At 46.1% G+C, this 13,226-nt stretch overlaps 1 pseudogene; it reads right to left on the reverse strand.

Annotated features, from left to right (window-relative positions):
• Positions 1-2,410: 2,410 nt before the first annotated feature.
• On the reverse strand, positions 2,411-3,645 carry LOC144104465 (uncharacterized; annotated as a pseudogene).
• Between the last annotated feature and the right edge of the window lie 9,581 nt (positions 3,646-13,226).

Here is a 13,226-nt window from a genome sequence, read left to right on the forward strand (position 1 = left end):
CTGACCAACAACCCTGAAAGCTTATCATCGATTACTTACCTGCGTGAAATCAGTGATCATAAGGTTATTCATGCCATATTCAAGTTCTCCCCCACATCCCGCCAAACGTTCAAGAAAACCATCCGTATGTACGACAAAGGCAATTACGAAGAAATCAACAACGAGCTAGAAGCATTCCTGCCTTATTTTCAATCCACATTTCATCACCGGTCTGTAAATGATAACTGGTCGATTTTCAAAAAGATCGAAGAACTGACAAATTTATTCCCTCTATCAGCTTTCGAGCAAACCGCCAAAAACCGTGGTTTTCACACAACCGTAAGAGATTAGAAAGAAGAAAAAAACGACTTTATAGTGCAGCGAAACGGAGCCCAGACGCAGATGCATGGGATAGGTACTATCAGGCCGAGGACACGTATTACAATGCAATTCGCTGCGCCAAACAAGCATTTTTCCAAACTGATCTACCAAAAATCCTAACGAATAACCCCAGGAGGTTTTGGGAAATAATAAATCCGCAAGCAACTCGCATCATCGCTCTAACGAATGCCGCAGGCGAGGATGCCAGTGATACTGAATGTGCCGAAATATTTAATCGCGCGTTTGTATCTGTTTTCACAAACGAAACTGCCTCACCATTGCCCACTCCGCCTACTCTAACACTGCCAGCAATGTCTCCCATCGAAATCACAGCGCAGGGTATCGAAAACCTTATCGACAGAATTAAACTTTCGTCAGCCGCTGGAGTGGACGAAATGAACTCAAAAGTACTGAAAAACACAACACATTTCTGCCATTTATCTCTCATTACTGTTTCTGCAATCGCTGTCGACAGGAACTTTACCGGACGACTGGAAGGTGGGGAGGGTCATCCCGGCCCACAAATCAGGTCAAAAGGATTCTCCGCTAAATTATCGTCCCATCTCCTTAACCAGCGTGTCTTGCAAAATCATGGAACATGTCATCTATTCCCATATCATAAACTTTCCAGATTCAAACAGCTTCCTTGATCCGGCTCAACACGGGTTTCGTAGGGGGCTCTCCTGCGAAACCCAACTGGCAATCTTCACTCACGACGTGCATGCTAACCTTGACCGCAACCTGCAGACCGATGCGTTATTTTTAGATTTTGCGAAGGCATTTGACAAGGTACCTCACCAGCGCCTAATACTAAAACTCGCCCTTTTAAATTTACACCCTAATATCCTGCAATGAATTAAAGAATTTCTAGCTAACCGATCTCAGTTCGTTCCTATTAACAACCACCGCTCAAGCGCTCTCCCTGTTAAATCTGGCGTCCCTCAGGGATCTGTGCTCGGCCCACTCTTGTTTCTAATATATATTAATGATCTAGCTTCACATGTGTCATGTAAAATTCGTATCTTCGCTGATGACTGCGTAATCTATCGTACTGTCACTAACATTTCTGATCAAATGGCCCTTCAAAGCGACCTTAACAGCGTCCATAAATGGTGTGACCTCTGGCTAATGACGCTAAATGCTAACAAATGCAAACTCATTTCCTTTCATCGACAACACAACCCTCTTATTTTTTCCTATGCAGTTGCTAACTCGTTTATAGAAAGCGTCCAATCGTTTAGGTATCTTGGTGTCACCCTCTGCAGCGATCTTTCTTGGCGAACACACATTACCACAATCATATCATCTGCTAACAGATCTCTAGGATTCATGAAACGTCATCTTCGTCATGCGCCGCAACACGTGAAGCTTCTCGCTTATAAAACCCTCATCAGACCCAAACTTGAGTACGCCAGCCCCATCTGGAGCCCACACCATGCATACCTAACAAATGCACTCGAATCAGTTCAGAACCGCGCCATTCGTTTCATTCACTCTGCATATTCATATACCACCAGCGTTTCAGCTCTGAAGAAGAATTCCGCTCTTGAAAGCCTCGCAGACCACCGCCGCATTGCCAGCCTCTATTTGCTCCACAAGTTTTTCCATAGTTCTCTAAATCAACCACCCTAAATTACTCATCCGAACCGCATATCTCACCGCACTGCCCATCCGTTTCAGATCGCCCGCCCTGTGTCGCGTACTGCAACTTTTTCAGGTTCATTTTTTCTCCGAACTGTTGTGGACTGGAATGGCCTCCCCACCGATATCGTTGCCATCACACACCTGTCTGCATTTTCAGATACGCTAAGCAATTATTTCAAAGAAATGACTTGTACTTGTTGATCAACATATTAACCCACCCCTTATGTAATACCCCCTGAAGGGGGTCTTTAAGGTGAATAAAGTGAAGTGAAGTGCTCGGCCACATGGGCGTTACCCAGACACAGTGGGCAGACTTCGTAGTGTTCGGGCCGCACTTCCTCATTGTCCAGAGATTGCGTTTCTGTGAAGAAGAATGGAGCAACATGGAATCCGTATTGAACAGCTTTTATTTCAACACACTGTTGCCTTTTATGGTGAAGCAGCTCAAGGACAATGAAATGTAAGGCTTGATTCAGCAGACCACACAAGTTGAAAAATGTTTCTATTCGGATTCTAGAATTAAAGGGCTTTGCATGTTGCTGAGCACTGCACAGACTGACCATATCTGGTTAATAAGCGGGCCAAGAGACAGTGGTATGGGGCGGTCAAAGATGTGATAGCACTTGATGCGTTCTATTCGTCGCTCGCTCTACATGGATTCGACAAGATGCGATATCTTGCGTTTCCTGCACGTCCTCTTTTTCGAACTGGTTCTGTCTGAGAAATGGTGGCATGTTGAGGCCAACTTTTTTTTCTTCAAGCAGGTCCGTGATGTTGAAACCCTTGTCAGCCATGACAGTGTCTCCAGAAGAAAATGTCTGGTTTAGAAATCCACTTCGAATCACAATTTCTCTGTCTGAGAGTGACCCCATGAAAAGTTCTGAAGCGAAAGTCAGCAGACCATCTGGTGATACACCAACAAGTGCCTTGAAAGTGTTGGCTGATTTATAATTTGAATATGTACCTGACTGCATTACAAGAGAGCTAGGTACCTCGCACCTAATCTCTGTGGCATCAATAATCACTCTTGTGGAGGGGTAGAGCTCTCGGAACACAGCAGGCATATTGCGGTTGATCACACTTCTGGGCGCCCACAAAGGTAGTTTCCCTAGCTGGACATACATAAAGCTCGCAGAACTAGAGAATATCCTCGACACCGTACTAGGCGAGATACCAAAAATGTGGCCAAGGTGCGGGTGAAAGAATCCTGTTCTGAGCTTAACCAGTGTCAGAAATAGCTCTTCCTCTTGTGAAAGCTTACGAGGTCGACCTCTGGCATCATCATTGGGCAGGCAATGTTTCTTGCTATACACATTACGTGCATTTTCGCCTAGTTTTAACAGCAGCAGCAGCTTCTGGAAATCCTGGTAGTTGAGCAGCCCTGTGTAAAACTGCATGCTGCTATCGTCATTCTTGAATTTGTCTAGTGAGAACACCCTCTGTTGCTGTTTTTCATTTACAGCTTGTGCTTCTTGCAGCTGCTGAGTGGTCACTGCAAGCTGTTGCTGGAGATTTCCATTATGTGCTGCAAGCTCAGCATTCTCCTGTTTTTCTACTTCAAGGTCATCTTTTAACTTCTGTACAGAACTTCTCAGATTTGTTACATAAGTATAGAGGCCTTTAAGTTCCTCATATTTGGCCTGAAGCTCTGCCTTCACGTTTGTGCACACAGAACAATCTTGAAGCTCAAATTGCTTCTCAGTAGGAGAGTGGTTGGTCTGCCAAGTCTGCGGGCTGGTAGTCGCAAACTGCAATGTTGGGGCTTGCAGGAGGCTCGTCATCTTCAGTGCTGCATTGGTGAGATGTTTCTCCAGACCCTGCTGTGCTTGTGTTGGTTGTTGGAGTCCTGTTGATGCAGTGTGTTAGTCTCTGCTTTGGTGGTCGACGTTTGGTCACCGGTTTCGAAAATGGGAACTGTGATGGAACAGCATTTTCTTTGAGGAAACGTCTTCCACTTGCTACATTGCTGACGAAGTCATCTAGCTTGAAATGTTTGCTGCATACTTTAGTTGATTGGTCAATTGCAAAATTAGGACCTGGGTCTCTCTTTATAGCAATAATCCACTTCTTGAGCTGTAGACTGTCTCTGGGAAACTTGTGATAAGACACCTGCAAAAGATGTAATTGGCATTGACAGCATGATGACTGTTTTTTTCCTACTTTCTAGTCTGTTATCCTAAATGTAAAAATGGTTACTCTACTGACTGAGTTGATCAACGTCACAAATAAAATTTTACATAAACTCACTCCCTGTGTTTTTTTTAGTCTGAGTACTTCAATAAAAAGGTGGTTTTCTGTGTTATATTCTCCAGTGCTTTGTTTTTAAAAAGGTTCGCTGTGTTACAAGCGAACCGAATGAAATCGCTCGCGCGAGCACATGTGTCGTAGCGGTGTTTTGGTCAAATCACACTGCTGCAGAGGGCGAGGTGGCCTGTATTATAGTTCGTCTGGCGACCGAATTTATAAGCGAGAACGACGCAAACAAGCGTGTTGTATGATGCTAGTGAGAAACTGTATTTAAACTTTGGTCTAAATGTATCACCAACAGGGAATCTTGCTTCTCTCATGCAGCTCCGGGGCACTAAATCATAGGCAATACGAAAGCTCACATCCTACCATAGCACATACTCGTGCAGCCAACGAATGCAAAGTGCACGAGTAGGTGTGCGCACGCAGCTTAGATTCGACCGCCTCCATCAACACCGTCGTTCACTCGGCTGCACAAGCGAACGACGCATTTCGTCAGTGCATTTTACACAAAATCGCAACTATCTATCAAGCTGGGAGGCTGTCGGTATTCACCACATCGTTTCTTTCTAAAAGATAACGTTCCTGCGTAGTCGGGTTATCGTGTGCTGCGGCGCCTTCGCGGAGCAGGCGCAGTAGACGGAGCATTTCGTCTGCGTGCGATAAACTGTGCGTCCTTTTCGAAATGCATACTTCAGGAACAAAATACAGTCGATTAGGAAAAAAAAAAGTTGAATTCATGGTCCGCGACAAAGCGCGTACCAGAAAACTTGCATCCACTGCGGACGTACTGCTTACAGTACGTACTTAAGTACATACCTTTCCGCCATTCCATGTAGCACGAGCTTCTCTTGTGCGAGAATGACGACCTGGAGACAGACACCGACCAAGCGGCAACAGTCGATTGCGTGTACAAAGTATAACACGGGTGCTCGCCCAAGACTCAAGCACATGTTGTGGGGCTGCTGTGGCTACCACGAAGCCCGGAAAAAGCACCTCAAGACACGTCACCACATGCCCTGAATGCAGTGACTCAACTACACCATGAGAGCCGCCGCGGTGGCTTAGTGGTTACGGCGCTCGGCTGCTGGCCTGAAAGACGCGGGTTCGATCCCGGCCGCGGCGGTCGAATTTCGATGAAGGCGAAATTCTAGAGGCGCGTGTACTGTGCGATGTCAGTGCACGTTAAAGAACCCCAGGTGGTCGAAATTTCCGGAGCCCTTCACTACGGTGTCCCTCATAGCCTGAGTCGCTTTGGGACGTTAAATCCCTATAAACCAAACTAAACCATCCACTACACCATGTAACAACGCTTGGGTCTGAGCCTCGCTGCGAGACAGGCATTGACCATTGACTGTAATCTCCTTGTCCCTCACTTCCCATCTTCCATAAATAAGCCTTGGTGCCAACTTACAGCTAGGAGTTCTTTTTTACTGTGTGCCACTTCTCATGGTAAGTGCGCTGCAGCAGTTACTTGGGAGGATGCAGTTGTAGGCCAGTTATTAAGACATTGAAACGTCTGCCTAACTCGGTCCTGTGTAGTTGTTCGTTGTTTTAAAGCAGTTACTTAGATAAGTACAATCCGCGGGCTCTGTTTCGGCAATAAAATGGGGGTGGGTCAGCGAAAAAAATAGAAATAGGTTGACTTAGCCCTCGCTATATGTGTATCGGCTTAATCGCATCTGCTGAGTAAACAATGGCCCGGTGAAAGGAAGTGTTGACACCAAAGCTGTCTGGGCACACCTCAAGGTAGCTCTTTGGTTGTCATACACTGCATACGTTGAAAATTTAGGATCATTGGTTCCCATGCCTTGAGACCCGACTTTATATTATTTTGTGAAGAAAAAACAAACTTTTTGGGAGGTAATTTTTTGACTCATGAGGTTCAACGTATTATCCTTTTCATATTTATTGGGGTGAGTTTAGTAGGTGACTACGGCTGAACCTGTGGCATAGAGCAAATTTTATACATCACAAGAAGAACACGCCTCAGTACCGGACTGCACTGGATGTTCTACTGATACGGCAAAATTCCTTATCCTGTATTTGGGATAAGGGCTGTATTGCACCTGCTCTGTTAAACGAATAACTGCTGTTACATATTTCGAATGGCTGACAAAATGTGTTGGCTCCAGGTGAGAGTAGGGAGGGCACAAGAGAAGGCAAAGCGGAACTTCCGGTCGTGGTGGGATCAGATGACCGAGTCGCTTGATAACGCGCGCGCCACTGCTCCTGTAAACCCAGCACGTGAGAAGCGCTGATGCTAGCTACGATCAGGGTGGGAGAGTATGAATGTGTGAGTACATGGCGGATTACTCCATCTCTGAAGTCATTTGCAGCGCTGTGATGGCAGCGACGATCTGAGCCTATCCTCCCTACCCCGCGTCTGGTGGTTCCATCGCCGGGAATGAAAGAGCACCATAGTCGGATACAACTCGAAAGACGAAGTGGCAGATGGCGTCCACTGATTTTTGTGACACTGCAGGTAGTCCCTTTTCATCTGCCACCCCCTGCAATTTCACAATACAGCTGTTCAAAGGGGGTTAACCATTCTACTGCAGGGCCCCACAGTGACGTGTTCTTGCGGACTTTCTCTGCCTGTTCAACCAGCGAATGAAACGCGGTATTTTCAAAACACCGTCCTGAACTACCTTTTCAGTTACTGCAATAATTGTTTAAAAAATAGTCATAACACTTCTCAAATATTTTAGGAACTATTTGCCGTCTTTCATGGCCCTGATTGGATGAGAGAACTCAACCTTTTACAGCGCTGGAAACGACTTGTGAGATAAGTGCAGGATTTTGAACAGTGCCGCTGCAGTGTTGTGCAGTGCAGTGGCATTACGGGACAAAAGTCACCAGCGTTAGTGGCGTTCAATTTAAATTTTTTTCTCGCCGCATTTTGTATTTTTCCTTAGACTACCATGATCACGATGGATCTTGAAGGGATCTGAAACACATTTTGAGGAAGTGTACATAAATTGCTCAATCACTACATTCTGTCGTCATGAACACCTGCGCCAAATAATACTCTACACGCAACACAGGTACAACAATTTTGGACAAAAATTTAGAATATTGGAAAATTGTAAGGTATTCCTATGGAAACATTGAAGATAATGGCCCATTTTTCCGGTGTGTAGCAAAATGTTTTAGTTTTCCATCGCTCGCATGGAGCAGTTAAGACTGCCTTCCAAGCTCATCACGCTTACGACGGACGAAGCCATTCCTTCAATGACGACCATGAAGAAGCATGCTTCCCTGAATGTTCTGGATGAACAAGTGAGCGTCCCACCCCGATCAAGCGTCATGGTCATCGTAGGTGCCACATACAGATGCCAAGAACATGGAAGCTCTCATCGAGGGGAGCACGACGTTGCTTCTAGAGCGAGGAATCGGCATCGCAAGAGGCATTGCACATTTCCGCGACGGACAAGCTGAAGTGGTGCTGACGAACTTCAGCGAAGAATACCGGCACGTTAGAAATTAAAGCAACGACGACTGCTATCCTCGACAAACTATCCGACGTTCGCGACGCCTTCACTCTCTACGATCGAGTCGCAGAAGATTCACCTGAGATATCGCAAGCACGTTTTCGACATAAACCCAGCCTTGCCCTGCAACACAAAGGACCAGATCCGCAATCGGCTTCGAAGCTACAGCGAGTGCTTCTCGTCATCGTCGAAGGTCCGACAAACGCCGATTGCCAAGCATTGCATTATAACCAACCAGAATGCCCGACCTCTCTGCCAAAGCCCCTACCGCGTGTGTCGCCGCGAGAACGGCAATTGCCGTCCGGGACCAAGTGGAAGAAATTCTTCGCGACGGCGTCATCCAGCCATCGAAGGAGCCCTGGGCGGCACCGGCCGTTCGAGTGACGAAGACGGCGCATTTCGATTCTGCGTCGATTACCGCCGATTGAACAACATAAAGAATAAGGGCGTCTACCCCCTTCCCCGCATAGACGACACACTGGACCAGCTCTGCGACGCAAAGTATTTCTCGTCGATGGACCTCAAGAGCGGCTACTGGCAAACTGAGGTCGATGAAAAAGATCGCGAGAAGACCGCATTCATTACTCCGGATGGCAGGGACTCCAGAACTTTTTTTTGAGTGGGGGAGGGGGGGGGCAAGACTTCGAGCTTATTTTGTTATTTATTTATTTAATGCTCATTTACATAATAAATTTTATATGGTTATTTGTTATTTTCAATGTTCAAAGCGTGATGAAAACTCACGTTGTGGTGATGACAGTCCAGCAGTCAGGAAGAGAACGAAAAGGCAAGGAAGAGAACGAAAAGGAAGAGAACGAAAAGGCACGAGTTAAGGGCTGACTCGTGCTACCTATTCGGTCATTCCAGCGACGGTGGCGGCGCCACGCGGCCTCTTCCTGAAACGGCGAGCCGGTGATGAGCTGATATGAAGTATATTGGTTATATTTTAAGGCAGACGTTTGCAGCAAACAGACATTTTTCATCAAGCTTCAGCCCATTTTGGCCTAGATTAAACACGGCTTTCTGGCCACAACGTGATTCCTAAATAGCGATATGAATAAAAAGAACTTCACAATTGTACCTTCATTTCTCAGATATAATGCGCAAAGTGGATGAATAACCGCAAACGCTCCCTGATCACAGCATTTTCCCTCGCTAGTCAAAACACATTTTGAGTGCTATTTCGACTCGACTAATTAAATCTCGAATGACCCCTTGGCTGCCGCTTCAAACAACAGCTACATTGCCTCTTCTATTTCCGCGTATATGCGACCAACGTACCCGGCAGGTTGACTACAGTAGGACACAATTAAGGCTGCAGCAAAGCTCCGCCCACATTCAGGAGCACCGTACAGAATACCCCCGTGAGAAAATGTATACCACTGGTAAAAATTTTCTGTTTACCTAAACAACCAGCCAATCACCAGTCGAAATTGTAGGTTCAAGGATTTTGATCTTTCTGGCTTGTTTGATACAGCCCAACATTAAAAGGTTGATTTTGATCTCTGTTATTGTCTGATATTGTAATTGTTAAGTGTAGCTATATTACGCAGCGGACCGTGGACAGTGTTACGAACAGTTTATTTCCTTTTCAACTGTGTCCTTACCAGATCAGCGCGCAATAAATACACGCAATATTTATGCGGGTAAGGGCCCCACGAAGTATAGCGTCAGACTGGGTCATTAAAGTAGTTTTTTCCGCTTTCGGGTGAGTGCCGAAAGAACAAGAAAGTCAACGCGCAAAAAATTACAGTTCAAAGTGTTTAGCGCACTATACTATGCTCAATTCGCAAGTTTCAGCGCCGACGGAGTTTTTGCGGCACTTGCGAAGTAGCGATTCCAAGCTCATATCGACAAAAATTTATTTCTAGCGTGTAATGCAGCCAAACTTAAGCATAGGATCTTATTAATGACGGACAATCATTTACTGCTGCTTATCTACACTCTAAAAATCACACGAAAGGTGCTACAGCGTCAAGATCGAAGCCGCAATGCTTCTATAGAGACGCACACTATGGCATCGGCGCCATCACCGCCTCGTCCACCATGGATGGATGGATGGATGGATGGATGGATGGATACGGCTGAACCCTTTACATCGGGCGGTGGCTCAAGCCACCTAGCCATGTCTTGTGAAATTTTACTCCTGTCTTGCTTTTAGCCACCAATCAGATAACCTTCGCTTGGTTACTTCTAACCTCTTAAAATCCACTTTCCCTTCACTATCCCTAAACCCCAATGCCTTGGGTAAGTCAGCCCCGCTGCCTTCCACTGTAGGGTGAAGCCCTTTACAGAAAAGTATCAAGTGTTCAGCCGTTTCCTCCTCCTCTCCGCACGCAATGCACAAAGTGTCTATCTCCTGGTACCTGACTCTATACTTCTTAGTCCGCAAAACTCCAGTCCTGGCCTCAAACAACAAAGAACTTCTCCTACAATTATCATAGATATTTTCTTTGACAATTTCCTGTTTAAAGGTCCGGTATGTTTCTAGTGCCGATTTCGTCAGCATCCCTGTTTTCCACAAAGCTCTCTCTGTTCCTTTAACCTTTTTCTTAACCGATAATTGCTGATTTGCCCCCTTACTGCTGTCCAGATATTTGCTTGTCAATTTTCTAGTTCGCTTTCTCCATTTCGTGTCAACATTCTTTATATACAGGTATCTGAAAACTTTCCTAGCCCACCGCTTTTCCTCCATCCTTCTCAATCGTTCCTCAAATGCTATCTTACTGCTAGCCTCTCTGCTCTCGAAAGACGCCCATCCCATATCACCCTGTACCCCCTGATTTGGTGTATTGCCATGTGCTCCCAAAGCTAACCTCCCTACTCCCCGTTGCCTAATTTCCAGCCTTGCTTGAACATCTGGCCTCATACACAGGACCGCATTCCCGAAGGTCAGGCTAGGGACCATCACCCCTTTCCAGATCCCTCTTACCACCTCATACCTATTGTAATTCCACAGTGCCCTATTTTTCATGACAGCTGCATTCCTACTAGCTTTATTCATTACATATTTTTCATGCTCTGTCAGATACTCAACACTGTTATTTATCCACACCCCAAGATACTTGTACTCATTCACTACCTTTAGCACGAACTCCTGTATTCTATGCTCGCCGCCCTCTTCATTAAATGTCATGACTGCAGATTTTTCCTTACTATACTTGAAGCCTAATCTATCTCCCTCTGTACTGCATATGTCTAACAACTTCTGCAGGTCTTCCTTGTTGTCAGCCATTATCACTATATCGTCCGCATATATTAGTCCCGGTAATGTCTGTTTAATCAATTCCCCTTGCTTGAAAAAAGATAGGTTGAAACCTAGTCCGCTCCCCACTAGCTTGGCCTCCAAACCTTGCAGGTACAACATGAACAACAAAGGGGACAGAGGACATCCTTGTCTAAGCCCCCGCTGTATCTCTACAGGCCCTGATACATTTTTTTCCCATTTTATGAGCACTCTGTTACCTCTATATATATCTTTTAAAAGATTAATTACTCCATTTTCCACATCCAATGTGCCCAATATGTCCCACAAATGCTCCTGAGTAACGTTGTCATAGGCTCCCCTAATATCCAGAAATGCTAGCAATAAGGGCCTATGTTCCTTTTCCGCAATTTCTATACACTGTGTCAATGAAAATAGATTGTCCTCCAACCTCCTTTGTTTCCGGAACCCATTCTGTAGTTCCCCTAGCACCCCCTCGTTCTCCACCCAAGCCTGCAGTCTATCCTTTATAATTTGCATCACCACCCTGTAAACCACAGACGTCACTGTTATGGGGCGATAGTTACTTACGTCTGCTTTGTCCCCCTTTCCCTTATATATCATGTTCATTCTACTTAATCGCCATTCATCGGGGACTTTCTCATCCACTATCATTTTGTTCACTACCTGTATTAATGTTTGCTTGGATTTTGGTCCTAACTTCTTTATCAACATAATCGGGATACTATCTGGTCCTGTTGATGTGCCACTAGGAACCTTCTTCTCTGCCCTTTCCCACTGTCCTTGCTCAAGTGAAGCTATTGCTGTAACCGGTCTATCCTCCTTCGATGTCGTACAGTCGCCGCGCCACCTATAGGAGCTGGAATGACCGAATAGAACTGAATGACTCGGCGGCGGCGATAGCCTCAAGCGTGCTCGGCGGTCATCCAACTGAATGCCATGCAGTTCTTTGTCGTGCTCAATTTAAAGCTGGCAAGGAACCTTCGAGATAAAGAACCTAAAACAACTACAAGGATCTGGAAAAATGTGGAATCATTTGCACGTGGCCACGATCAATGGATATAAGTCTGGTCGCATCTCGCATTACAAATCAAATTGATAAAGCCGCGTGCCGTCGGTTGTGAGTGCGAACGAACAAACGGTGCAAAGATTTGTGGCATTATAATATCAATTTTAATGGGGAGCTTTACAAGTGGGAAGCTTTACACACGAGGAGTGATCAGTTGCATTAAAAAAGTCTGTGCATAGTTTGTTTAAATTCTGCTAATCATGATCATGTACACGAGACAGACAGTCGACTTCTGTTGGGACATGACTGGTTTAGGTTGCTCATACACGAAGTGCTTTACAACTGGCTATTAAGCCATGCAGCTGAGCCACACTGTGCTTTGAATTAAGAGTCCTAGACTTAAGTGTTTCAATTGTCAGAAATCTGATCCAAGTACAAGCTAGCCGTTCCCTATCCAAGACCAAGGCTAACTGTTCGACAACTCAAGGAGTGCCTCGCCATCATCTGGGCCACGTCGAAATTCCGCCCCTACCTGATTGGACGGCCGTTCAAGGTGGTCAGCGATCACCACGCACTGTGCTGGCTTGCAAGTTTGAAGGACCCCTCCGGCCGACTCGCTCGATGGAGTCTGCGTCTCCAGGAGTTTGACGTCACCGTCGTTTACAAGCCCGGAAGCAAGCACTCCGACGCCGACTGCCTGTCACGAGTTCCTGTAGATGCACCGCCGCCGGATGACGATGAGGACGCCTTCCTGGGACCCATCAGCTCCAGTTCTTTGCACAGCAGCAACGCTCGGACCCCGACCTAAAACGCTTCATCGAGTACTTGGAAGGCAAGGTTTCTTCACCCACCACCTCGTTCAAGCGAGGACTGTCTTCTTTCTGTGTACAGAATGATGTCCTCGTGAAGAACTTCGAAGCGAACAAAACAGCCTACCTGCTTGTTGTACCTGCAAGTCGCCGCGAAGAAGTACTACAGGCTTCACACGACGAGCTGACAGCTGGACATCTCGGGATTTCTCGCACCCTCCGCCGCATTCAAGAGAAGTATTACTGGCCTCGACTCTCGGCCGATGTCGCACATTATGTGAAAACCCCTTCCACCCGACTAGCAGGGTTTCTGAACCCCACTGAACCCTTTTAAGGCCCTTTCAGCAGATCGGCATGGACTTGCGTGGCCCTTCCCCAAAGTCAAAGCTAAAACGTGCTAAACGTAGCGGTCATTTCAATAGCACCCATCAATCCCT

Source organism: Amblyomma americanum, chromosome 1 (genome assembly GCF_052857255.1).
Source record: "Amblyomma americanum isolate KBUSLIRL-KWMA chromosome 1, ASM5285725v1, whole genome shotgun sequence".
NCBI classification, from domain to species: Eukaryota; Metazoa; Arthropoda; class Arachnida; order Ixodida; family Ixodidae; genus Amblyomma; species Amblyomma americanum.